Genomic DNA, 26,809 nt, shown 5'->3' with positions numbered 1-26,809 from the left:
CTATAAACTTTCACGCAATATATGAGCGCGGGCCATGGACATAGCACTATGGGTGGAATAGAATATGACGATGGGGATTATGTGGAGAAGACAAAAAAGGAGAAAGTATCACAACAACGAGGCTAATCAATGGGCTATGGAGATGCCCATCGATTGATGTTTATGCAAGGAGTAGGGATTGCAATGCAACGGATGCACTAGAGCTATAAATGTATGAAAGCTCAACAAAAGAAACTAAGTGGGTGTGCATCTAACTTGCTTGCTCACGAAGACCTAGGGCACTTGAGGAGGCCCATTGTTAGAATATACAAGCCAAGTTCTATAATGAAATTTCCACTAGTATATGAAAGTGACAAAACAAGAGACTATCATAAAGATCATGGTGCTACTTTGAAGCACAAGTGTGGAAAAAGGATAGTAGCATTGTTCCTTTTATTTTTTTATTTTTTTATTTGGCCTTTCCCTTTTTTTGCCTTTCTTCTTTTTTTGGACTTTTCCTTTTTTTATTTGGCCTTTCTTCTCTTTTTTTGGGACAATGCTCTATTAATGATGATCATCACACTTCTATTTATTTACAACTCAAATATTACAACTCGATAATAGAACAAAGTATGACTATATGAATGCCTCCGGTGGTGTACCGGGATTGCGATGAATCAAGAGTGACATGTATGAAAAATTATGAATGGTCGCTTTGCCACAAATACGATGTCAACTACATGATCATGCAAAGCAATATGACAATGATGATGCGTGTCATAATAAACGGAATGGTGGAAAGTTGCATGGCAATATATCTCGGAATGGCTATGGAAATGCCATAATAGGTAGGTATGGTGGCTGTTTTGAGGAAGGTATAAGGAGGTTTATGTGTGAAAGAGTGTATCATATCACGGGGTTTGGATGCACCGGCGAGGTTTGCACCAACTCTCAATGTGAGAAAAGGCAATGCACAGTACCGAAGAGGCTAGCAAAGATGGAAGGGTGAGAGTGTGTATAATCCATGGACTCAACATTAGTCATAAAGAACTCACATACTTATTGCGAAAATCTACAATTCATCAAAAACCTCGGCACTACGCGCATGCTCCTAGGGGGATAGATTGGTAGGAAAGGACCATCGCTCGTCCCCGACCGCCACTCATAAGGAAGACAATCAAATAACACCTCATGTTTCAAATTTGTTACACAACGTTTACCATACGTGCATGCTACGGGACTTGCAAACTTCCACACAAGCATTTCTCAAATTCAAAACTACTCAACTAGCACGACTTTGATATTATTACCTCCATATCTCAAACACTGCTCAAGATATCTTCCGATATGCCGATAAATCGGCTGATTTATCGCTTACCGCTGTTAGACCGATAAGATAAATCGGCCGATAAATCAGTCGATATGGCGATAAATCGGCCAATATGCCGATAAACTGGCCGATTTACCCCTTATCATGGGTCAACCGATAAGTTCCCGATAAGCGATATCCCCAACATTGATCTCAAAACAATCATTAAGCATCAAACTTCTCTTAGTATTCAAAACACTCATAAGAATTTTTTTACTAATCTTGAATACCTAGCATATTAGGATTATTTAAGAAAATTACCATGCTATTAAAGACTCTCAAAATAATATAAGTGAAGCATGAGAGTTCATCTATTTCTATAAAATAAAATGACCACCGTGCTCTAAAAGGATATAAGTGAAGCACTAGAGCAAATGACAAACTACTCCGAAAGATATAAGTGAAGATCAATGAGTAGTCGAATAATTATGCAACTATGTGAAGACTCTCTAACATTTAAGAATTTCAGATCTTGGTATTTTATTCAAACAGCAAGAAAAACTAAATAAAATAAAATGACGCTCCAAGCAAAACACATATCATGTGGCGAATAAAAATATAGCTCCAAGTAAAGTTACCGATGAACGAAGACGAAAGAGGGGATGCCTTCCGGGGCATACCCAAGCTTAGGCTTTTGGCTGTCCTTTAATATTACCTTGGGGTGCCTTGGGCATCCCCAATCTTAGGCTCTTGCCACTCCTTATTCCATAGTCCATTGAATCTTTACCCAAAACTTGAAAACTTCGCAACACAAAACTTAACAGAAAACTCGTAAGCTCCGTTAGTATAAGAAAATAAATCACCACTTAGGTGCTGTTGTGAACTCATTATAAATTCATATTAGTGTAATATCTACTGTATTACAACTTATCTATGGTTCATACCCTCCGATACAACTCATAGATTCATCCAAATAAGCAAACAACACATCGAAAACAGAATCTGTCAAAAACAGAACAGTCTGTAGTAATCTGTATCAAATGTATACTTCTGGAACTCCTAAAATTATAAAATAAATTTCTGGACCTGATAAATTTATCTATTAATAATCTGAAAAAATAATTAACTAAATATCACTCTCCAAATAAAAATGGCAGCAATTCTCGTGAGCGCTAAAGTTTCTGTTTTTTACAGCAGGATCGCAAAGACTTTCCCCAAGTCTTCCCAAAGGTTCTACTTGGCACAAACACTAATTAAAACATAAAAAATCAATCATAACAGAGTCTAGATAAATTATTTATTACTAAACAGGAGCAAAAAGCAAGGAACAAAAATAAAATTGGGTTGCCTCCCAACAAGCGCTATCGTTTAACGCCCCTAGCTAGGCATGATGATTTCAATGATGCTCACATAAAGGGTAAGAATTGAAACATAAAGAGAGCATCATGAAGAATATGACTAGAACATTTAACTCTAGCCCACTTCCTATGCATAGGGATTTTGTGAGCAAACAACTTGTGGGAACAAGAATCAACTTGCATAGGAAAGCAAAACAAGCATAACTTCAAAACTTTAAGCACATAAAGAGGAAACTTGATATTATTGCAATTCCTACAAGCATATGTTCCTCCCTCATAATAATTTTCAGTAGAATCATGAATGAATCCAACAATATAACCAGCACCTAAAGCATTATTTTCATGATCTACAAGCATAGAAAATTTACTACTCTCCACATAAGCAAAATTCTTCTCATTCGGAATAGTGTGAGTATCACAAGAGACTTGAATACAATAAATTGTTTCCACATTAAAAGAGTAATGTTCAGAGAAGGAGTAATAATAATCATGACAAGTTTTATAAATATAATCACTACTTTTTATAGAATAAGTATCATCACAATAATCATCATAGGTAGGAGGCATGCTATCATCATTATAAATTTGCATATCAAAACTTGGGAGACTAAAAATATCATCTTCATTAAACGTAGCATCCCCAAGCTTGGGAAAAACATTAATTGCAGCACATATATTCTCAAAAACATCATCTTCATCGAACATAGCATCCCCAAGCTTAGGCCTTTTCATATCATAAGCATAATCACTCTCATCATTAATAGTATGGATAGCACCAATAGTATAGCAATTATCATATTCTTCCAAGCAAGTGCCAAAAAGATTTTCAAGATCATAAGAAGTATCATTATATTCCATAATTATATTTTCATGAGGCACAATAGTAATAGGAGCAGCATTATTTGGGAGAGATTTCTTTTTACCTCTCTTCCTTTTTCTTTTCTTCTTCTTCACCACATCATGTGTGGGTTCATTCCTCTTTTTGGAGCTCCTTATTAATGAGATTGGTTGAATTGGAGGCTCCTCCTCGTTATCTGATTCATCATAAGAAATAATAGGAGGGTATTGGGAGGTCTCTTCCCTTTCATTACTATTCTCTTCATCTTCTATTTGTTTTCTTTTCTTTATGTAATTGGCAATATAAGGATTTTCAATGCAATTCACATCACAATACATATAACTCTTCTCTAGATCAAAATCAATAAATCTATCAAGATTAAACTTTGGAATACCCTCAGTTATACGTTTCATTTCCTCATACCCCAAAAGAAGACTAAGCTCTTTATGATGCTCAAGGGTAATCAAATTACCACAATTTTTGGATACGATTCGGTCATGAAACAATTTGCATTGGAGATTTAAATGGTCATGTTCATTACAAAGTTCACAAGGGCGCGAAAAATATTGAATTTTTCAGCACAATCATCAAGACTTTCTTGCAACAATTTAGTTTCTAAGTACTTATGCCTCTTGCAATATCTATCTTCCCTATTTGGTATGTACATGCAAACCCAATGCACTCCACAAAAATTGACATATTTATAGGAGACATTTTCATCATAACTAGTGCAATCATCATTAGTACTATGGATATTCAAGGAGTTCATACTAACAACATTGCAATCATGCTCATCATTCAAAGATTTAGTGCCAAACATTTTAATGCATTCTTCTTCTAACACTTTGGCACAATTTTCCTTTCCATCATACTCACGAAAGATATTAAAAAGATGAAGCGTATGAGGCAAACTTAATTCCATTTTATTATATAGTTTTATTTTCTAAACTAAACTAGTGCTAAAACAAGAAACAAAAAGATTCGATTGCAAGATCTAAAGATATACGTTCAAGCACTCACCTCCCCAGCAACGGCGCCAGAAAAGAGCTTGATGTCTACTACACAACCTTCATCTTGTAGACGTTGTTGGGCCTCCAAGTGCAGAGGTTTGTAGGACAGTAGCAAATTTCCCTCAAGTGGATGACCTAAGGTTTATCAATCCGTAGGAGGTTTAGGATGAAGATGGTCTCTCTCAAGCAACCCTGCAACCAAATAACAAAGAATCTCTTGTGTCCCCAACACACCCAATACAATGGTAAATTGTATAGGTGCACTAGTTCGGCGAAGAAATGGTGATACAAGTGGTATATGGATGGTAGATAAAGGTATTTGTAATCTGAAAATATAAAAACAGCAAGGTAACTAATGATAAAAGTGAGCGTAAACGGTATTGCAATGCGTTGAAACAAGGCCTGGGGTTCATACTTTCAGTAGTGCAAGTTCCCTCAACAATAATAACATAATTGGATCATATAACTATCCCTCAACATGCAACAAAGAGTCACTCCAAAGTCACTAATAGCGGAGAACAAACAAAGAGATTATGGTAGGGTACGAAACCACCTCAAAGTTATTCTTTCCAATCAATCTGTTGGGCTATTCCTATAAGTGTCACAAACAGCCCTAGAGTTCATACTAGAATAACATCTTAAGACACAAATCAACCAAAACCCTAATGTCACCTAGATACTCCAATGTCACCTCAAGTATCCGTGGGTATGATTATACGATATGCATCACACAATCTCAGATTCATCTATTCAACCAACACATAGTACCTCAAAGAGTGCCCCAAAGTTTCTACCGGAGAATCACGAAGAAAACGTGTGCCAACCCCTATGCATAGGTTCATGGGCGGAACCCGCAAGTTGATCACCAAAACATACATCAAGTAATTCACGTGGTATCCCATTGTCACCACAGATATGCACGGCAAGACATACATCAAGTGTTCTCAAATCTTTAAAGACTCAATCCGATAAGATAACTTCAAAGGGGAAACTCAATCCATTACAAGAGAGTAGAGGAGGGAGAAAACATCATAAGATCCAACTATAATAGCAAAGCTCGCGATACATCAAGATCGTACCACCTCAAGAACACGAGAGAGAGAGAGAGATCAAACACATAGCTACGGGTACATACCCTCAGCCCCGAGGGTGAACTACTCCCTCCTCGTCATGGAGAGCACCGGGATGATGAAGATGGCCACCGGAGAAGGATTCCCCCTCCGGCAGGGTGCCGGAACGGGTCTACATTGGCTTTCGGTGGCTACGGAGGCTTCTGGCGGCGGAACTCCCGATCTATTCTGCCCCTCGATAGTTTTAGGGTACGTGGGTATATACGGGTAAAAAAAGTACGTCAGGGGAGCCACGAGGGTGGAGGGCGCGCCCTAGGGGGTGGGCGCGCCCCCCTGCCTCGTGGCTCCCTCGTTCCTTTCCTAACGTGCACTCCAAGTTTTTCCGGTAGCTTTCCTTCCAAAAATAACTTCTCCAGTTGGTTTCATTCCGTTTCGACTCCGTTTGATATTTCTTTTCTTCGAAACACTGAAATAGGAAAAAAAAATAGCAATTCTGGGCTGGGCCTCCAGTTAATAGGTTAGTCCCAAAAAGAATATAAAAGTGGATAATAAAGCCCAATATTGTCCAAAACAGTAGATAATATAGCATGGAGCAATCAAAAATTATAGATACGTTGGAGACGTATCACGGTGTTGTGGGATGGGCCTGCTACAGTGCTTGGCCGCACAGGTGAGCACTGTCTCCCTCTCTGTCTTTTCTATTTTTTCGATTTTGTTTATGTTTTCCATTTTCTGCTACTATGTTGGCTTTAGTAAAAATACTAAAGCATTTTGTAAAATCCTGAAATAATTTGTGGGCACTGTTAGAATTATTTCCAACCGCCCTCAATTACTTTCACAATTATTTGAGAATTTAAAATATTTATAGGATTTAAATGCCCAAATTCAAATACTTTATAAGTTAATTCAAAAATCCAGAGTGTCCTAGAATATGTGCACCATTTTTGGCAGAGGTTTTCACCCATTTGCAAAAATAATGAACTTTTCTGAAGGGCATTTTGGGTTCATTGAAAAATATTTTAGTTGGTCCTAGTATTTCAGAGGGCTGCTAGGGTTTGATCAATCCCCAATTCAAGTTTAACGAAAGTTAAACATGATGCATGGATGCCTTAAAGCAACTAAGTACAAGCAATTCTAGGGCTGTGACACATGGCGATGGGTGCTGGCTCGGTCGAGCGTGCGGACGCGTGCTGGGGTGCGGCCGGCGAGAAGGAGGGCACCGGCGGCTACGAGGACGGTGGCGGCGGCAGCAGGTCACAGCCGAGGACAGTGGCGAGGCTAGAACGTGGCGGGGAGCGCGGCTGCGTAGCCGGTGAGGCCTCGCACAGCGAGGCGCGGGGCAGGGCGTCACGGGGACGCGACCACATGTGGGCGGCGCGCATAGGGGCGTGGCCAGCCGAGCAGGGGAGCGCGGTGAGCTCGGTCAGGCAGGAGCACAAAGGCGGGAGGGGGCAGGCACAGGCGGCAGCTACGGCTGCAGAAGTGGGCGAAGGTGCATGGGGCGGTGATGGCGCGAGGCCAGTGCGGCATGGGTGAGCATGGGGCTGCAACGGTGATGGCGAGTGCGGGGCACGACGCAGGCGGACGTGGAGGAGGGCGAGGAAGGCATGGCGCGGGCGCAACAGGATGGTGTAGGGCAGCGGTGACCGCGAGCGGGCGCCGGAGCGCGTGCGTGACAGAGAGAGGGGAGGGTGAGGCCCTCACCAACATTGGAGGGAAGAGGGCGACATGGCTCGGGGTCAGCCGACGAGGAGGAGGTCGGGGACGGGTGTGGCGACGCTGCGGTGTGCTACTTCATGAGCTTGTGTTGATTTTTCCCTTGAAGAGGAAAGGGTGATGCGGCAAATTAGAGATAAGTATTTCCCTCAGTTTGAGAACCAAGGTATCAATCCAGTAGGAGACAACGCACAAGTCACCGAATACCTGCACAAACAATCAAACAACTTGCACCCAATGCGATAAAGGGGTTGTCAATCCCTTCACGGTTACTCGCAAAAGTGAGTTCTGATAGAGATAGATAAATGATAAATAAATATTTTTTGTATTTTTGTTTTGTATATCGGAAAGTAAAAGATTACAAAAAGAGTAGATCGGAAACTAATATTGTAGATCGGAAACTTATATGATGGAAAATAGACCCGGGGGCCATAGGTTTCACAAGAGGCTTCTCTCATGATAGCAAATAATACATTGGGTGAACAAATTATTGCCGAGCAATTGATAGAAAAGCGAAAGTTATGACGATATCTAAGGCAATGATTATGAATATAGGCATCACGTCCGTGTCAAGTAGACCGAAATGATTATGCATCTGGTACTATTACTCCACACATCGACCGCTATCCAACATGCATCTAGAGTATTAAGTTCATAAAGAATGGAGTAACGCATTAAGCAAGATTACATGATGTAGAGGAATTAACTCAAGCAATATGATGAAAACCCCATGTTTTTATCCTCGATGGCAATAATACAATACGTGCCTTGCTGCCCCTACTGTCACTGGGAAAGGACACCGCAAGATTGAACCCAAAGCTAAGCACTTCTCCCATTGCAAGAAAAATCAATCTAGTTGGCCAAACCAAACCGATAGTTCGAAGAGAATTACAAATATATCAAATCATGCATATAAGAATTTAGAGAAGATTCAAATAATATTCATAGATAAGTTGATCATAAATACACAATTCATTGGATCTCGGCAAACACACGGCAAAAGAGTATTACATCGAATAGATCCAAGAACATCTAGGAGAACATGGTATTGAGAATCAAAGAGAGAGAAGAAGCCATCTAGCTACTACCTATGGACCCGTAGGTCTGAGGTAAACTACTCACGCTTCATCGGAAGGGCAATAGAGTTGATGTAGAAGCCCTCCGTGATCGAATCCCCCTCCGGCAGGGTGCCGGAAAAGGTCCCTAGATGGGATCTCACAGGTACAGAAGGTTGCGGCGGTGGAAAAATGTTTTCGTGGATTCCTCTATTGGTTTGGGGATATATGAGAATATATAGGTGAATAAATTAGGTCATGAGGTGCACGATGTAACACCCACGATGCGGCTATATCTCCCACGTGTCGAAGCACGACTTAGAGGCATAACCGCATAGTAGGCATGTCGCAAGAGGGGTAATCTTTACACATCCCATGTATTGAATAAGAAAGGGATAAAGAGTTGGCTTACAATCGCCGCTTCACACAATACATAAATATAGCATTACATCATCCAGATACAATCAAGGTCCGACTACAGAACCAAATAAAGAAAGACAACCCCTAATGCAATAGATCCCCGATCGCCCCGACTGGGCTCCACTACTGATCAACTGGAAACCAAACAACACAACGAACACGATCTTCATCGAGCTCCCACTTGAGCTAGGTTGCGTCACCTGCACTGGTATCATCGGCACCTGAAACTGTTTGGAAGTATCTGTGAGTCACGAGGACTCAGCAATCTCACACCCGCGAGATCAAGACTATTTAAGCTTATGGGTAGGAAAAAGGTGGTGAGGTGGAGCTGCAGCAAGCACTAAGCATATATGGTGGCTAACTCACGCAAATGAGAGCGAGAAGAGAAGCAATGCAACGGTCATGAACTAGAAGTGATCAAGAAGTGATCCTGAAACTACTTACGTTCAAGCATAACACAAGACTGTGTCCTCTTCCCGGACTCCGTCGGAAAGAGACCATCACGGCTACACACGCGGTTGATGCATTTTAATTAAGTTAAGTGGCAGGTTTTCTACAACCGGATATTAACAGATTCCCATCTGCCCATAACCGTGGGCACGGCTTTCGAAAGTTCAAAACCCTGCAGGGGTGTCCCAACTTAGCCCATCACAAGCTCTCACGGTCAATGAAGGATATTCCTTCTCCCAGGAAGACCCAATCAGACTCGGAATCCCTGTTACAAGACATTTCGACAATGGTATAACAAGACCAGCAAAGCCGCCCGGATGTGCCGACAAATCCCGATAGGAGCTGCACATATCTCGTTCTCAGGGCACACCGGATGAGCCAGACGTCGGGTTGGCATAGACCCTGGTTGCCCAGGGGGCGCCGGACATCGCTCAGGTTGGACCAACACTTAGAGAAGCACTGGCCCGGGGGGTTAAAATAAAGATGACCCTTGAGTCTGCAGAACCCAAGGGAAAAAGGCTTAGGTGGCAAATGGTAAAACCAAGGTTGGGCATTGCTGGAGGAGTTTTATTCAAAGTGAACTGTCAAGGGTTCCCATAACACCCAACCGCGTAAGGAACGCAAAATCAAGGAACATAACACCGGTATGACGGAAACTAGGGCGGCAAGAGTGGAATAAAACACCAGGCATAAGGCCGAGCCTTCCACCCTTTACCAAGTATATAGGTGCATTAAAGTAAACAAGATATAATAATGATATCCCAACAATATCCATGTTCCAACATGGAACAAACTTCATCTCCACCTGCAACTAACAACGCTATAAGAGGGGCTGAGCAAAGCGGTAACATAGCCAAACAACGGTTTGCTAGGAAAAGTGGGTTAGAGGCTTGACATGGGAATATGGGAGGCACGATAAAGCAAGTGGTAGGTATCGCGACATAGCAAAAGAACGAGCAACTAGCAAGCAAAGATAGAAGTGATTTCGAGGGTATGATCATCTTGCCTGAAATCCCGCAAGGAAGAAGAACGAGTCCATGAAGAAGACAAATGGACGTAGTCGAACCGATCCTCACAAACGTGACGTTATCGGAACTAACCCGAAGAAGCAACACCGTAAAGAAGCAAACAACATAGTAAACAACCATCACATAAACATGGCATGATGCACAACCAAGTATGATGCATGTCCGGTTTAATGAAGCATGGCATGGCAAAGTGCACAAACAACACTACAAGTTAAGTGGAGCTCAATATGCATCGGGATGCATATTGACGGAACACCACATCAATTATTTAGTTCTCTCTTGTTTATGTGCCCAACAATATTAAATATTCTTAACATGGCAAGAGGTGGAGCATAAGTAAACTAAACATTTAGGCAAGTTTAAATGAGGCCGGAAATAACAAACAACTATTCCGGTAAATCCCCATATGCATTTAGCAATTTTGGTGCAACAACAATTTTAAACATTTAAATGTTATTATCATGATGCGAATGGCATGTGCAAGTTTTATGCAGTTTTGTGACAATGTTGATAAGAGCATGTTGTGAAGAATTTGTCATCGTGGTGGAAAGAAAGGGTGCCACGGCGACGGTAACGAAAACGGTGCCACGGCAATGTTCCGGTTTCTCATGGAGATACCAGTGCAAAAAGAAATGTGGCGGGAGCGTGTCAAGCAAGGATGGTGGGGTGATCCCGGATGTCGGGTTCCCACGAGTCGGCGACAAGGAAACAAGTGACATTTCGGACATGGTGCAAACACGAGCATCTCAAACATCGCAAGAAAACGTCCACGGGTTATCGTCTCGGTGGTTAAACCTTCCAAGGGTGCATTCTCGGAGCGGTTCGGGTTCGTAGAGGAAGTAGTCATTCAAGTCTGTAGATGTTCGGGGTCACGACACGGGACTTGACGTCCAAGGGGTCTTCACGGGTCGATGGTAGTGGTACACGTTTCGTAGCCGTTCGAGTCATCGGTAGAGGAACTTGACGCTTGCATTACACTGGTCTTCGAGGATGGTAGTGGTACATATCGTAGTGGAACTTGGTGCATCCAAGGTCTTCGGGCGTAGTGGTACACATATCATCGGGGTACTTGTCGAATCCGAGAGGTGCTTGGCAACGGTAGAGGTACACGTGGTCTTTAGTGTGAGCAGTTGTACACGGTCGAAGGGGAACTTGGCGCGTCATCGTGTAGTCGTACATCGAGGTCCTCGTGCACTTTGACGACTTTGGAAGAGGAACTTGGCACCCACGGTCTTGACGTCAACAGTGACAGGCTACGAAGAGCACGCACAATAGGGCACGGCAGAAGTTGTGCACGGCGGCAACGGGTCATCCAAAGGAGGCAGAGGCCATGGCGCCAAGGGTGAGCTGCGGCGGAGCTTGCAGGTCGGAGCAGGGACGGCAAAGCGGAGCAGCTCGTACGGCGAGGGACTTGAGGTCACGAGGGTCTGGGTGGCGCGGTCGCCGGTGGCGATAGCGGAGGCACTGGCCTACTCCAGCGGGCGGCGGTGAAGGTCGGGGCTGCGCAGCAGCCATGGACGGGCGGCCTTGGCGAAGGGCGCAGGGAGGAGAGGAGGCTCCATCTCAGGGAGGTGCAGCGAGGAGAACCGCGTGGTGACGGGGCGGCAGCCGGCAGCGGCGGAACATGGTAGCAGGACAGCGGCGCTCCTCGAGGAAGGGTCTTGCTACGAGGAACTCCGGTGAAGCAGGGGAACGAGGCAGTTGCGCCGTTGCGAGCGATGAACTTAACGGGAGGGACGACACGGGTATGGCCTGATCCTGGCGGCGGCTTGCGAGGGAACTTGGCGCTTTCCTCGGCAGGGACGCAGGGCTTGAGCGAAGGGGATTGGGAGAGGGAGACGAGGGAGAGACAGGGATCCGGGAAGAGCCTCGAGGAAGAAGGGGATCAAGCGGGGCTCTCCCTCGCTCGATGCATGCGGGATTGGGTGGCGGCGGATGGGAATGAGAGGGGTGGAGGTGTTGAGCGGCTAGGGTTAGGAGGGTTAGGTGGGCTGGCGCGGGAGTTGTCCTAGGTGGGCCGACGCGGGTGGAGAGGCCCAAATGGGCTGCGGCTGGCCTAAAGCTGTTGTTTCCTTTTCCCTAATTTTCTTCAAGGAGAAAATAAAGAGAAAAGCACAGGGGAAAAGGAGAGGTGTATGAGAAATATAAAAATGTCCTCATGACCCTGAATTCATGCCCTATTTGATAAAATTGGTTTGGACATTTTTAGAGGTAGAAAAATAAAACAAGTTTAAATATGATTCAAACTTGAGGCATTTTTGAACCTAACCAAAACAACTCCAAAGGATCTGAAATTTGACAGAGAGGGTTTAGGCATGGTGAACTAGCATTAGGAAAAGAAAGAACATTTATCGAGGAGGGGAAAAGGTCACTTGCCAAAATGAAAGAAAGAAGAAGGAAGGAGCAGGTGATGATGCATGATCATACATGGAGCATCCAACAATGTGACATTCATGAATATGACAATGCACATGATGATTATGAGAATGCAAAAATACAAGAGGCACAAATGCAACATGACAACGATGGGCATGGCAATGCAATATAACCAAATGATGAACATGATGCAAGAAGCAAAATATGACAATGACACTCATCCGATCATGGCAACAAATAGTTCAAACACACAACGACAACGAGATAAAAGGAAGGCATCTGAAGCTCCGATCTTGGGGCGTTACAACACTCCACCACTACGAGAGGATCTCGTCCCGAGATCTAGGATGGCACCGGAGGGAAACGGAAGAGGAAAAGAAGAGGTAAAACTAAGTTGCTTCTTTGACAAACGAGTGAAATCAACAAACCTTGAGAGGTTAAGCAACATTGAGAAAATAATATAGCGGAAATGAACAAAGTTGAAAGCACTCCGTTAGATAAGAGGAGCAAGGAACATCACGAGAACACTGTAGGTTGAAAGACATGAGAAAAGGGGTTGCAATGGGCAAGCAGTACATGCAAGCACTCCAATTGAAACGAGATGCACAAGGACGATAAAGATCGATTATGACAACACTCCGGTTGGAAACAGAAGGCATAGAATATGATCTTGACAAGATGAGAGGATACTTGATGAAATCAACAACACACTGCCTGCGGAACAACTGTAAGAATGGAATCAAAAGAACGGAGGAGAAAACAACATCTTCTACCTCAAATGAGCTTGAAAAAGCATCTTTAGGAAAAGGGTCGAACGGAGTTCTTGGAAAACCAACAACGAAAAGAGTAAGCTTGTTGTGGGCTTATGGAAAACATCTCAAATCTTGAGGTGAAATTCTACCACTAACAAAAAACAATGATTGATCGGGAACAAAGAAGAGATGAAAAAAAACTTCTTCACCGAGAAGAGAAGGAGAAACTTGGATCATTGACAAACACCATGATAGCAGCATTCCCAATGGAAGGCTTTAGGTGAATTTTTCCAAGATAGCATCAACAAAAGGATTGATTGGTAGAAAAGATCTCTTGAGCAAAGAGAAAATGATGGATTTAAATATGTCACTCTTTGAAAACTTGTGAATCATGAAACCCGAAGGAAAATTATCAAGAGTGACATAACACCACCTCAAATGATAAGGTAGAAATAATTGCACTTCAAAATGCAAGATAAAGAATGCTTGAACTCCTCAAAACAAAACATGTGTTGAGCACCATATTTATTTGGAGTATAGCTTAGCGGATCATAACTTCGAGAGAAATCTTAAAGAACAAAAGAAAAATGAAAAGAATCCTTGATGAGCCACCATGTTGATCCTCCATGAAGAACTCTGATAATAAAAGAATAATCAAACGAAAGGGAAAGTTGAAAAGAACTCTGGGAAAGTATGAAGCACTTGAACCGAGAATGTGACATGAAGAACAACTCTGGAGAGAATAAAATAGATCACTTGGATGAAGCAATAATAAGAATTGCGTTATGCGTCTCCTTCACCACTTTAGATTGATGACAAGCAACAGATTTGGCATACTACTTATTCTCGTAGAAAGGATTAAGATAGATATAGCACCAACTTGAAGAGGCCTTCGATGAACCATCGGTAGGATTGAAACAAGAAATAAATTGATATGATGACCAAGGAAGAGAACTCTTGCACAAACCACCATAAGGATTAAAAGAATGAACGAAGAAAACAAATGCATCACCAGGAAGAATTGGAAAATGAACGAAGATACTTGAGAGAATTTATATACAAGAGAAAGAAGAGATCATGAGCTGATTAGAGGATATTTGAATGATGCACCGGTAAGATTTGGAGAACAATAGCTGAAAGCTGGCATGAATAATTCTGAGGTGATGGGCTCCGGAGAATCAGAATGAAAAGACTCCTGAACTGCTCCAGATGGGTGAAAATAATTCTCACAATTGAAAACAATTATGAGAGAATGGCATAAAGCTAGAACCATGAATCTTGAAGAGAATGGAGCAAGAATGAGAGAGAAAAAATCTTCTTCAGACTTCAAAATCCGAGAATGACGACGAGAAGCACCACCATGAATTTTTGAGATACTCCGGGATGACGAATTTAAAGGTTGAGCCAATGGTGATAAGAATTTGATAGATCTTGGAGAAATACATATGACTGATGATAATTCATTCTTACATCAAACTTGGAAAAGGATTTGAGAGTAACTCCAGGAAGATTAGAAGAGTCAGGTAAGATCCTGGGAAAAAACCTGTGGGTTAGGGCCCACTCAAAAGAAACACCGTTGAGTGATTTAAAAGATAGATTGCGTCGGTTCAGTTAAATGGCTTGAATAAGATAACAACCTCGAGATAGGTTTGAACGGATCTTGAATGAAAAGACAAGCCTTCTAAGATATCTTTAGCACTCCCAAACAAATGAATAACGAGAAGTGAATGATTATGAGGTGCACCAGCATGAGAAGGTATTTGAAACGAGGAAAAAGATATGATTAACAAAGCTTGAATTGGATCCATCGGAGAAGAAAAGAGAACGAAGAATGATAACTTGTAGAGCATCTTCATGAGAATCACCAGATAAGAATATTGACGGAAAAGAATGGAGAGACTTCACCTCAATAAGATGGATACTTGATTTAAGAAATCCGAGTCCTCGAAGAAAAAGGGTGGGAGGGCAGGAAAAACAAAGGCAACTTGGGACAGATGAAACAAACACCATTGATGAAAAACTGAGTTGATCTTGCGGATGTTGAAAAATGATCGGATCCACTTGAAAAGAAACACGCCGGTTGAAAAGGATTGACATGACAATCTCGATTATCAAGAAGGATTAGTATTCACATAGAAATGTGAGAACACCACTTAGGGAAGGTATGGAATCAACACTTGACATTGAAGCAACTCGAATACCACAACTCAAAACAAAACAAAGGATTGGCTTGGAGAAAAAGCCGGAACAAACATATGATAGAGATTTCGTCTGAAGTTTTCGTGGTGGGGCCCACACGGGCTCGATCGTACAGCACCATCATGTACAAGGCAGTGCACATGACATACGAAGCGTCCCCGAGTCAGCATAGCCAAGGACTCTTTAAGACACAACGAGACCATTGTAAAACCAACCGTGGATAGGCGGACCACTAGATGTCGAACCCCAATTTCATATCATACATCTGTAAGAAAGATATCCTAGGAGCTACTTGAATTCCCACTTATAAACTCCCGAAACTTTCTGGTTATGCGATCATGTGTTGGGGATACAGGGGAAGCATAATATCTCACCCAAAACTAGCAAAACCTACATCCAACTGTATCCATCCTTCAACACATAACCAAGAAACCTTCGGAAATCATTTACCTAAACCTTCGAAAAGCATCCGTTATACAAGTTATGGCAATACTCCCGAACTCCCGCCCCAGTACTGGGTGACGTCGAGGTTATCTCACCAACAACTGCATAAAGGAGATTTTCGATGTCGGCGAAATCATGTATTCCAGAACTACAATGATAAAATTGTGACGACAACACCTCGGAGCTCAACTCCCCGGGACACTGCCACAACCCTTAAATGTCATGAGGCACCAAGAACAATGTTCTCGTCACAAAACCATCGGAACGATTCCAAGATACCCGTGTGATCCTAAATTTTTTTCATGAAATTTGAGAAGAGAAGAGTCAAAACTCTACGTCAGGAGGCCTCACCAGAGCGACGAAGGGACTGAGAAGTAAAAATAATCCTACTCTCCGATATATATAATCCTAAGACTCAAAACATTTTGTTCTAGACTCAACAACGTCAGCAATTCGATCAAGCAGGGGGCTCCTAAGTTGGGGAAGGCTCTGATACCAACTTGTAACACCCACGATGCGGATATATCTCCCACGTGTCGGAGCACGACTTAGAGGCATAATCGCATAGTAGGCATGTCGCAAGAGGGGTAATCTTTACACATCCCATGTACTGAATAAGAAAGGGATAAAGAGTTGGCTTACAATCGCCACTTCACACAATACATAAATATAGCATTACATCATCCAGATACAATCAAGGTCCGACTATGGAACCAAATAAAGAAAGACAACCCCTAATGCAATAGATCCCCGATCGCCCCGACTGGGCTCCACTACTGATCAACTGGAAACAAAACAACACAACGAACACGATCTTCATCGAGCTCCCACTTGAGCTGGGTTGCGTCACCTGCACTGGTATCATCGGCACCTGAAACTGTTTGGAAGTATCTGTGAGTCACGAGGACTCAGCAATATCACACTCGCGAGATCAAGACTATTTAAGCTTATGGGTAGGAAAAAGGTGGTGAGGTGGAGCTGCAGCAAGCACTAAGCATATATGGTGGCTAACTCACGCAAATGAGAGCGATAAGAGAAGCAATGCAATGGTCGTGAACTAGAAGTGATCAAGAAGTGATCCTAAAACTACTTACATTCAAGAATAACACGAGACCGTGTTCTCTTCCTGGACTCCGCCGGAAAGAGACCATCATGACTACACACGCGGTTGATGCATTTTAATTGAGTTAAGTGTCAAGTTTTCTACAACCGGATATTAACAAATTCCCATCTGCCCATAACCGCGGGCACGGCTTTCGAAAGTTCAAAACCCTGCAGGGGTGTCCCAACTTAGCCGATCATAAGCTCTCACGGTCAACGAAGGATATTCCTTCTCCCAGGAAGACCAGATCAGACTCGGAATCCCAGTTACAAGACATTTCGACAATGGTAAAACAAGACCAGCAAAGCCGCCCGGATGTGCCGACAAATCCCGATAGGAGCTGCACATATCTCATTCTCAGGGCACACCGGATGAGCCAGACGTCGGGTTGGCATAGACCCTGGTTGCCAGGGGGCGCCGGACATCGCTCAGGTTAGACCAACACTTAGAGAAGCACTGGCTCGGGGGATTAAAATAAAGATGACCCTTGAGTCTGCAGAACCCAAGGGAAAAAGGCTTAGGTGGCAAATGGTAAAACCAAGGTTGGGCCTTGCTGGAGGAGTTTTATTCAAAGCGAACTGTCAAGGGATTCCCATAACACCCAACCGCGTAAGGAACACAAAATCAAGGAACATAACACCGGTATGACGGAAACTAGGGCGACAAGAGTGGAACAAAACACCAGGCATAAGGCCGAGACTTCCACCCTTTACCAAGTATATAGGTGCATTAAAGTAAACAAGATATAATAATGAAATCCCAACAATATCCATGTTCCAACATGGAACAAACTTCATCTCCACCTGCAACTAACAACGCTATAAGAGGGGCTGAGCAAAGCGGTAACATAGCCAAACAATGGTTTGCTAGGAAAAGTGGGTTAGAGGCTTGACATGGGAATATGGGAGGCACGATAAAGCAAGTGGTAGGTATTGCGACATAGCAAAAGAACGAGCAACTAGCAAGCAAAGATAGAAGTGATTTCGAGGGTATGATCATGCCTGAAATCCCGCAAGGAAGAAGAACGAGTCCATGAAGAAGACAAATGGACGTAGTCGAACCGATCCTCACAAACGTGACATTATCGGAACTAACCCGAAGAAGTAACAACGGAAAGAAGCAAACAACATAGTAAACAACCATCACATAAACATGGCATGATGCACAACCAAGTATGATGCATGTCCGGTTTAATGAAGCATGGCATGGCAAAGTGCACAAACAACACTACAAGTTAAGTGGAGCTCAATATGCATCGGGATGCATATTGACGGAACACCACATCAATTATTTAGTTCTCTCTCGTTTATGTACCCAACAATATTAAATGTTCTTAACATGGCAAGAGGTGGAGCATAAGTAAAGTAAACATTTAGGCAAGTTTAAATGAGGCCGGAAATAACAAACAACTATTTAGGTAAATCCACATATGCATTTAGCAATTTTGGTGCAACAACAATTTTAAACATTTAAATGTTATTATCATGATGCGAATGGCATGTGCAAGTTTTATGCAGTTTTGTGACAATGTTGATAAGAGCATGTTGTGAAGCATTTGTCATCGTGGTGGAAAGAAAGGGTGCCATGGCGACGGTAACGAAAACGGTGCCACGACAATGTTCCGGTTGCTCATGGAGATACCGGTGCAAAAAGAAGTGTGGCGGGAGCGTGTCAAGCAAGGATGGTGGGGTGATCCCGGATGCCGGGTTCCCACGAGTCGGCGACAAGGAAACAAGTGACATTTCGGACATGGTGCAAACACGAGCATCTCAAACATCGCAAGCAAACGTCCACGGGTTATCGTATCGGCGGTTAAACCTTCCAAGGGTGCATTCTCGGAGCGGTTCAGGTTCATAGAGGAAGTAGTCATTCAAGTCTACAGATGTTCGGGGTCACGACACGGGACTTGACGTCCTCGGGGTCTTCGCGGGTCGACGGTAGTGGTACACGTTTCGTAGTCGTTCGAGTCATCGGTAGAGGAACTTGACGCTTGCGTTACACTAGTCTTCGAGGATGATAGTGGTACATATCGGAGTGGAACTTGGTGCATCCAAGGTCTTCGGGCGTAGTGGTACACATGTCATCGGGGTACTTGTCGGATCCGAGAGGTACTTGGCAACGGTAGAGGTACACGCGATCTTTAGCGTGAGCAGTTGTACATGGTCGGAGGGGAACTTGGCGCGTCATCGTGTAGTCGTACATCGAGGTCCTCGTGCACTTTGACGACTTTGGAAGAGGAACTTGGCACCCACGGTCTTGACGTCAACAGTGACAGGCTGCGAAGAGCACGCACAACAGGGCACGGCAGAAGTTATGCACGGCGGCAACGGGTCATCCAAAGGAGGCAGAGGCCATGGCGCCAAGGGTGAGCGGCGGCGGAGCTTGCAGTTCGGAGCAGGGACGGCAAAGCGGAGCAGCTCGTACGGCGAGGGACTTGAGGTCACGAGGGTCTGGGTGGCGCGGTCGCCGGTGGCGATAGCGGAGGCACTGGCCTACTCCAGCGGGCGGCGGTGAAGGTCGGGGCTGCGCAGCAGCCATGGACGGGCGGCCTTGGCGAAGGGCGCAGGGAGGAGATGAGGCTCCAGCTCGGGGAGGTGCAGCGAGGAGAACCGCGTGGTGACGGGGCGGCAGCCAGCAGCGGCGGAACATGGCAGCAGGACAGCGGCGCTCCTCGAGGAAGGGTCTTGCTGCGAGGAACTCTGGTGAAGCAGGGGAATGAGGCGGCTGCGCCGTTGTGGGCGACGAACTTAACGGCAGGGACGACGCGGGGACGGCCTGATCCGGGCGGCGGCTTGCAAGGGAACTTGGCGCTTGCCTCGGCAAGGACGCAGGGCTTGAGCGAAGGGGGTTGGGGAGAGGGAGACGAGGGAGAGACGGGGATCGGGGAAGAGCCTCGAGGAAGAAGGGGATCGAGCGGGGCTCTCCCTCGCTCGATGCATGCAGGATTGGGTGGCGGCGGATGGGAACGAGAGGGGTGGAGGTGTTGAGCGGCTAGGGTTAGGAGGGTTAGGTGGGCCGGCGCGGGAGTTGGCCTAGGTGGGCCGACGCGGGCGGAGAGGCCCAAATGGGATGCGGCTGGCCTAAAGCTGTTGTTTCCTTTTCCCTAATTTTCTTCAAGGAGAAAATAAAGAGAAAAACATAGGGGAAAAGGAGAGGTGTATGAGAAATATAAAAATGTCCTCATGACCCTGAATTCATGCCCTATTTGATAAAATTGGTTTGGACATTTTTAGAGGTAGAAAAATAAAACAAGTTTAAATATGATTCAAACTTGAGGCATTTTTGAACCTAACTGAAACAACTCCAAAGAATCTGAAATTTGACAGAGGGGGTTTAGGCATGGTGAACTAGCATCAGGAAAAGAAAGAACATTTATCGAGGAGGGGAAAAGGTCACTTGCCAAAATGAAAGAAAGAAGAAGGAAGGAGGTGGTGATGATGCATGATCATACATGGAGCATCCAACAATGTGACATGCATGAATATGACAATGCACATGATGATTATGAGAATGCAAAAATACAAGAGGCACAAATGCAACATAACAATGATGAGCATGGCAATGCAATATAACCAAATGATGAACATGATGCAAGAAGCAAAATATGACAATGACACTCATCCAATCATGGCAACAAACAGTTCAAACACACAACGACAACGAGATAAAAGGAAGGCATCTGAAGCTCCGGTCTTGGGGCGTTACACACGATGGCCCCACAAGGGTGGGGCGCGCCCTACCCGCCTAGGGGCTCCCTCCATCCTTGTGGCCGCCTCATGGCTCCTCCGACTTCATCTCCAAGTCTCCTGGTTGTCTTCTGGTCCAAGAAAAATCATCACGAAGGTTTTATTTCGTTTGGACTCCGTTTGGTATTCCTTTTCTGCGAAACTCAAAAACAAGGAAAAACATGAACTAGCACTGGGCTAGGTGAATAGGTTAGTCCCAAAAATAATATAAAATAGCATATTAATGCATATAAAACATCCAAAACAGATAATATAATAGCATGAAACAATAAAAAAATTATAGATACGTTGGAGACGTATCACGCTATGGGGTCGGCGTGGCGGCGCCGGTGTGGAGGCGACGGGGACGCGGTGGGGCGGGCGTCGGCTGGCGGCGTTGGCGATGGGGACGGCGAGCGCGTCAGTGGTGATGGGGTCAGGGAGCCGTTGCCCCGATCTGGATCGGGGGGCAGAGGGAGTGGGGAACGTGGGGGGTCGTGGGTTAGGTCACGAGGGAGTGGGGATAAGAAGGGGGCGGCTGGGCCGGCCAGTTGGGCCGAGGCTGGCCTTTGCCTTTGTTTTCTTTTTTCCTTTTCTTTTACTTTTTCTTTTTATAGTTTTTGTTTTGTTATTAGTTTCATTTTATTTTAGTTTTTGTAGAAATATAGAACTAGCCCCTAAATTAGTCTTATTAATTATGCCACCACAACAAATAATTTGACACTTTAATAAAAATAGGTTTATATTTGTTTATTATTTAAAAGCATTTAATAATTGTTTTAACCCCTATTTTATTTATTTTAGTGCATTTAAATATTTTATAACAATGTGGTTTCTCCTCCACAATTAGTTATGGAATATTTGCAACATTATGAGCATTTTAGTTTTGACATTTTGAAAACTTTAAATTTTGACTTTAATTTAAATTTGAATTTAAACCGAATGGAGTCAAGGGGGATTTAGCAACACTAAAAATGATGACATAGCACCATAAACATGGGATTACTATAGCTTAATTATCCGGGCGTTACAAAGCAATTGGCTCACCGCTACTACCAATATCGTCAAGACCGCCAAGGTGCCAAGGCAAATGAAGATAAAGGTTCCAACACAAGAAGGGCTTGCTCGGGCTAGGAAGGTGATTAGAAACCTGGGGAGGAAGTGGGGCGATGAGAAGGAGAAGTGCGAAGGGGCGATGGCTAAGATGACAGAGAGTGAGGACATCATGGCGAAGTAGGAGGAGGCATCTATCAAGCACCATGAAATGAAGGAACAAAAAACATCTGATATGTTTAGCAAGTTCGTAGAGAGAAGAATATAGAGATGAAGGTTGCTTTGGAGGACTCCAAGATGTTGTTCATGAAGACGCCTGAATCAGATCCCGAGGCGGCGAAGATTGTCCTAGCCTATCGCGCGGGCTTGTTGAAGCACTTTGGACAAATGGAGAGTGTCAGAGAGTGAATTTTTGCCACATACAGTCGGGCTAGAAACTTTTGGGATTGATTGGATGTAAAAACTTATTGATTAATTGATGCTTTTTTTCTGATTGTGTGTGTGTTTGCAACTATTAAATATATGCTTAAATTGGTATCGATCTAGATATACATGTCAAGTGGAGGAGCCTAGAGCAGGGACGGAGATTTGTGGACTCTGGTTGGATGGCCGCCCCCTATCCATATTCTTGGACACATCTGGATGTGTCCGCAGACATTTGGTGTGTCCATTTTGATGATTCGCGTTGGATTCGCCCTTAGTTTTGCTGATAAGGAGTTTTGAGTTGTTTGTTGATGATTAGCCTAAAAGGTGTGGTTCTTTGAAAATTTCCCCCAAAGTAGAGTAAACGGGTATAGACTTCCCTAAAGTGCATGTTCCATGCAACTCACTCTGAAAACAACCTGTCAGAGTTAACTAATCAAATTAGAATAATTATCCTTATAGATCCACTAATAGGTCAAGCCCTCTCTTCTTCATAGACTCACTGGAAACATTTCGCATGTGCACGCGAGCGTGCACGTCTATGTGCTGCCAAATGGTAGCTTGACCAGACCAACATTAGTTCTTATCACCAATTGACTAGAAACAAAAAGGTTGAGACGAGATATGGTCTTTAGGGGTTGACAACAATTTGGTGGTTTTGCTGCAGGCCAACAGGGGGTTTGTGTTGCTCCTGGTTCATGCATGACATTAGGATAGGATGGATAATCTGTCATTGCACTAAGTCACCTTACAATGTAAGGTGGTTAGAGAACCAGATGAAAAATAAAGTCAATTTTTGCCTAAGCTTTGATGCTTATTTATTGATGTTAGGCGCTGAATTATGCATCCTTACTATAGAGATAAGCAATTGATGTTTAAAATTAAAATAGCTTATTAAGCTACTTCCTAGGCACTTTCCTTTATACATGGCCTGGTCAGATAAACATAGGCCCAACAAGATTGGGACAAACTAATGAACTAATGGGCCAGGCTTATTTTAAGAAATAAGCTAAATTTGCAGGGTTCCAGATTGATCGCATTGCAAAGAACCTTGGTGGCTGCTGCTAGGAACTTTTGGCCCTCTCACCTTCAGATGCCATCTTGGCATTAGGAGGCGAGGGATATGAGATTTAAAAACTTTTAGAGTCTTTGTCAACATCTAGCAGTCATCGTTCACGGCTTGTAATGTTTTTATGGGTCGACGACCTACACTCTAGGGGATCATTCCAGTCCAAGCATGTTCATCGTTCATGACTTCTCAGATTTTTTTATGGAGGACACGAGGGACTTCTAGAAACCTTTGTTGGTAACTAAATTCAGTGTAGCTTCTCTAATTCAATTGCAGTCCCTTTACTAAAATCTTGACATTTTAGCTTGCAAAAATTGATATCATGAAGATGTCTTCAAAAGATTTTGTTGTAATTCTTAGTTCTGAGAGTTATACTGTAACCTTATATACATAAGAGAGTCATCCCCACTAACCTATTTATCTCAACATTCAATCATGACATTTCACCATACAATTATGAATTGGATAAAGCCCACCTCAACATGCAATCATGCATGGTAAACAAACCATCAAATATTCAACCATACATGGGAAAATATTTGTCATTCAATTATTCTACTTATATTCAATAAACATTGTTACAACTATACATAGTAATCAAGAAAATGTATTTTTTAGTTCTTATGTTAGTCAACCCAAATTTTCATCAATAAATTATCGCAACAACGTGAGGGGTATCTCCTAGTTTCTTAGATCTTAGATCCAAAACAATGTACCTTTTCTATGCAACCAAAACAATGTACGTGTAATCACACTGCCCACCTGGGCCATGTCTGCCGTGCCGGCCAATTAGCATGCATGCCCGACATGTCATAGGCCCAGCACGATATGTGGCTAAATGGCCGTGTTTGGGCCGCGAGGATAGACCCATGTGCCGACATGACATGACACGTTTTTCAGATTATTTTTGATATACAAGCCCAAAAGCCCTCAAAACAGTCTAATTGGCCCAAAAGCACACAACCCACAAGGAATTAACATGCTATGGTCCATTGTGTTTAACTAATGTGTCATGTTTCGTCTAGAAGTGACAAATTCCTACACGACGCCTTAACCATCCGTTATAATGTATTTCGCAACTTGGCGCACATCCACCTCCGCTCTGGGCTAGCCCATATACTCTTTTCTTCTTCTTCTTCTTCTTCCATTTTAACCCCACAAAAATTGCACGCGAGGTGTGATTCGAACCCATAACCTCCTTGTCAGTGTTAGCTACGGTAGCCAACCAGACAACTCACCTCCATATGACTAGTTACATCCTTTTTATTCTTTTCCTCTCTTTTCCTTTCTCTTTTTTCTTGTTCCTTTGTTCTATTTTTTTCTTCAAAAAACATGATTCATTTTTGAAAATTCCGTGAACTTTCTATGAATTCATGATTTTTTGAAAATTTGCTAAACTTTTTTTGAATTCATGAACAATTGTTTTGAAAATCCATGAACTTTCTTCAAATCGATGATTTTTTTAAAAATGATGAACTTTTCAAATTTGATGATTTTTTTCAAATTGATGAACTTTTCTCGATTTTGTGAACTTTTTTCAAAATCAATGGATTTTTTAAAATTTGTGAACTTTTTTCAAAATCACCGTGAACTTTTTCAAATTTGTGATTTTTTTGAAAATGTTCAATGTATATTTAAATATTATTCATCGTATATATATATATATATATATATATATATATATATATATATATATATAAGTTCAATAAACGTCTGGTTTTTCAAAAAAATTGTTCGTGTTTCTTTTTCTAAAAAACCACGTTTCAAAATTTTGTTTGAGTTTCAAAATTTGTTTAAGAAAACATTATTCATTTTCAAAAGGAATGATTAAAAAATAAATCTGCCTTTGTACAATACTTTTAGTTTAACGCTGTAATTTAACTAGACACGGCTATCTAGCATAGGTGACGGGTTCGAATCCATCCATCACTGTAATTTTTTATGACATTTTTTATTACGTTTGCTTGTCGCCTGGTAATGGGCCGGCCCGTTTGAGCGAATGGTCTTCATTGTGACGCTCAAGAGCGTTGATCAGGAGCTCTCCGGTTCTCCTAGCCGGCGGTTAAGGAGCGAAAACCCTATTCACCGCATTCTGTAGCAAGTTGTCGACCTACCGCACATGTTCGATAGTAAATAGGCCAGGCCAGTTAGCTCTTTTTTAGGTGGGATCATTTTCCGGTTTTAGGAACATTCTGGACGGTTCCTGGCCAGTTTTGGGAACCTTCCAGAAGGTTCTTGAATTGGGTTTTCTGGTTTTCTTTTTTGTTTCTACTTATTTTTGTTTCTTTTTTCTTTTCTTTTTTTCTTGTTTTTTCTGTTTGTTTGCTTTCTTTCCTTTTCTTTTCTTCTCTTAAAAAAATCAAAATATTCAAATTTTGTTCATGTTTCCAAAAAATGTTCAGTTTCCGGAAAATTGTTCTCAAAATTCAAAAATTGTTCTCGTTACACAAAAAAGTGCAAAGCTTTCAAAATTCCGAAATGTAACGGATTTCAATTTTTTTTCACATATTAAAAAAATGTTCGTGCTTTTAAATTTGTTCGGAATTTTTCAAAAATTGTCCTCTGTTTCAGAATTTGTTCTCAAGATTCAAAAAATGTTCGTGCTTTAAAAAATTGTTCTCCGTTCAAAAATTTGTTCTCAAGATTCAAAAAATGTTCGTGCTTTAAAAAATTGTTCACAAATTCAAAAAATGTTCATGCTTTCAAAAAATGTTTGGAAAATTGAAAATTTGTTCGTTTTCATAAAATTTGTTGGTGTTTGTGAAATAAAATGTTACGTTCAAAAAATTATTCAAAATTTGGAAAAAATCGGGATTTTGTCAAACAGTGTTAAGTCCGGAACTGTACTTAGTTTCTTAGAGGTTTTCGCTGTATTTCTGTCCGTAGGTCCGTTCTATCGCAGTGGCTGGCACCTAGCTCGCGCAAGCTTGCGGACCCGTTTTCAATTCCTAGCCACCGCACGCTACGATTTTTGCAATTTTTCACACTCATATTCGCAGTGCACTGAATGGGCCGGCCCTATCGGTGTCCCTTATGCGACGGGGCATGTATTTGTCACAGAACGTGGCATCGGGAGCGCCTAACGGGCGCTTTAAGCGCCGGTTCTGCATCCTGGCGCACATGCGCCTGAGCTCGTGGGCCGGCCCAACAACTAGACAAATATCGTTGACTGGTTCCATCGATCGTGTTTTCTCGTTCGGTCGAACGCGGTGATTGGTCGTGGTTGACCAGTTGACTGGTCAAACATTGACTTTTAAAAAACAGAAAAAACACACGAAAAAATCGAAAAAAGTAGCGCATTATAAAAAGGACATGAATTTCAAAAGGTTCACAAATTTAAAAAACAGTTCGTCGAATTTGGAAAAGTTCATCGGATTTGAAAAAAGGTTCATCAGATTTGAAAAAAGTTCATCGGATTTGACTAAAAAGTTCA

Source organism: Triticum urartu, chromosome 7A (genome assembly GCF_056163025.1).
Source record: "Triticum urartu cultivar PI428250 chromosome 7A, HENAU_Tu73, whole genome shotgun sequence".
In the NCBI taxonomy this organism is placed as follows: domain Eukaryota; kingdom Viridiplantae; phylum Streptophyta; class Magnoliopsida; order Poales; family Poaceae; genus Triticum; species Triticum urartu.
This window is presented reverse-complemented; position numbering follows the sequence as displayed.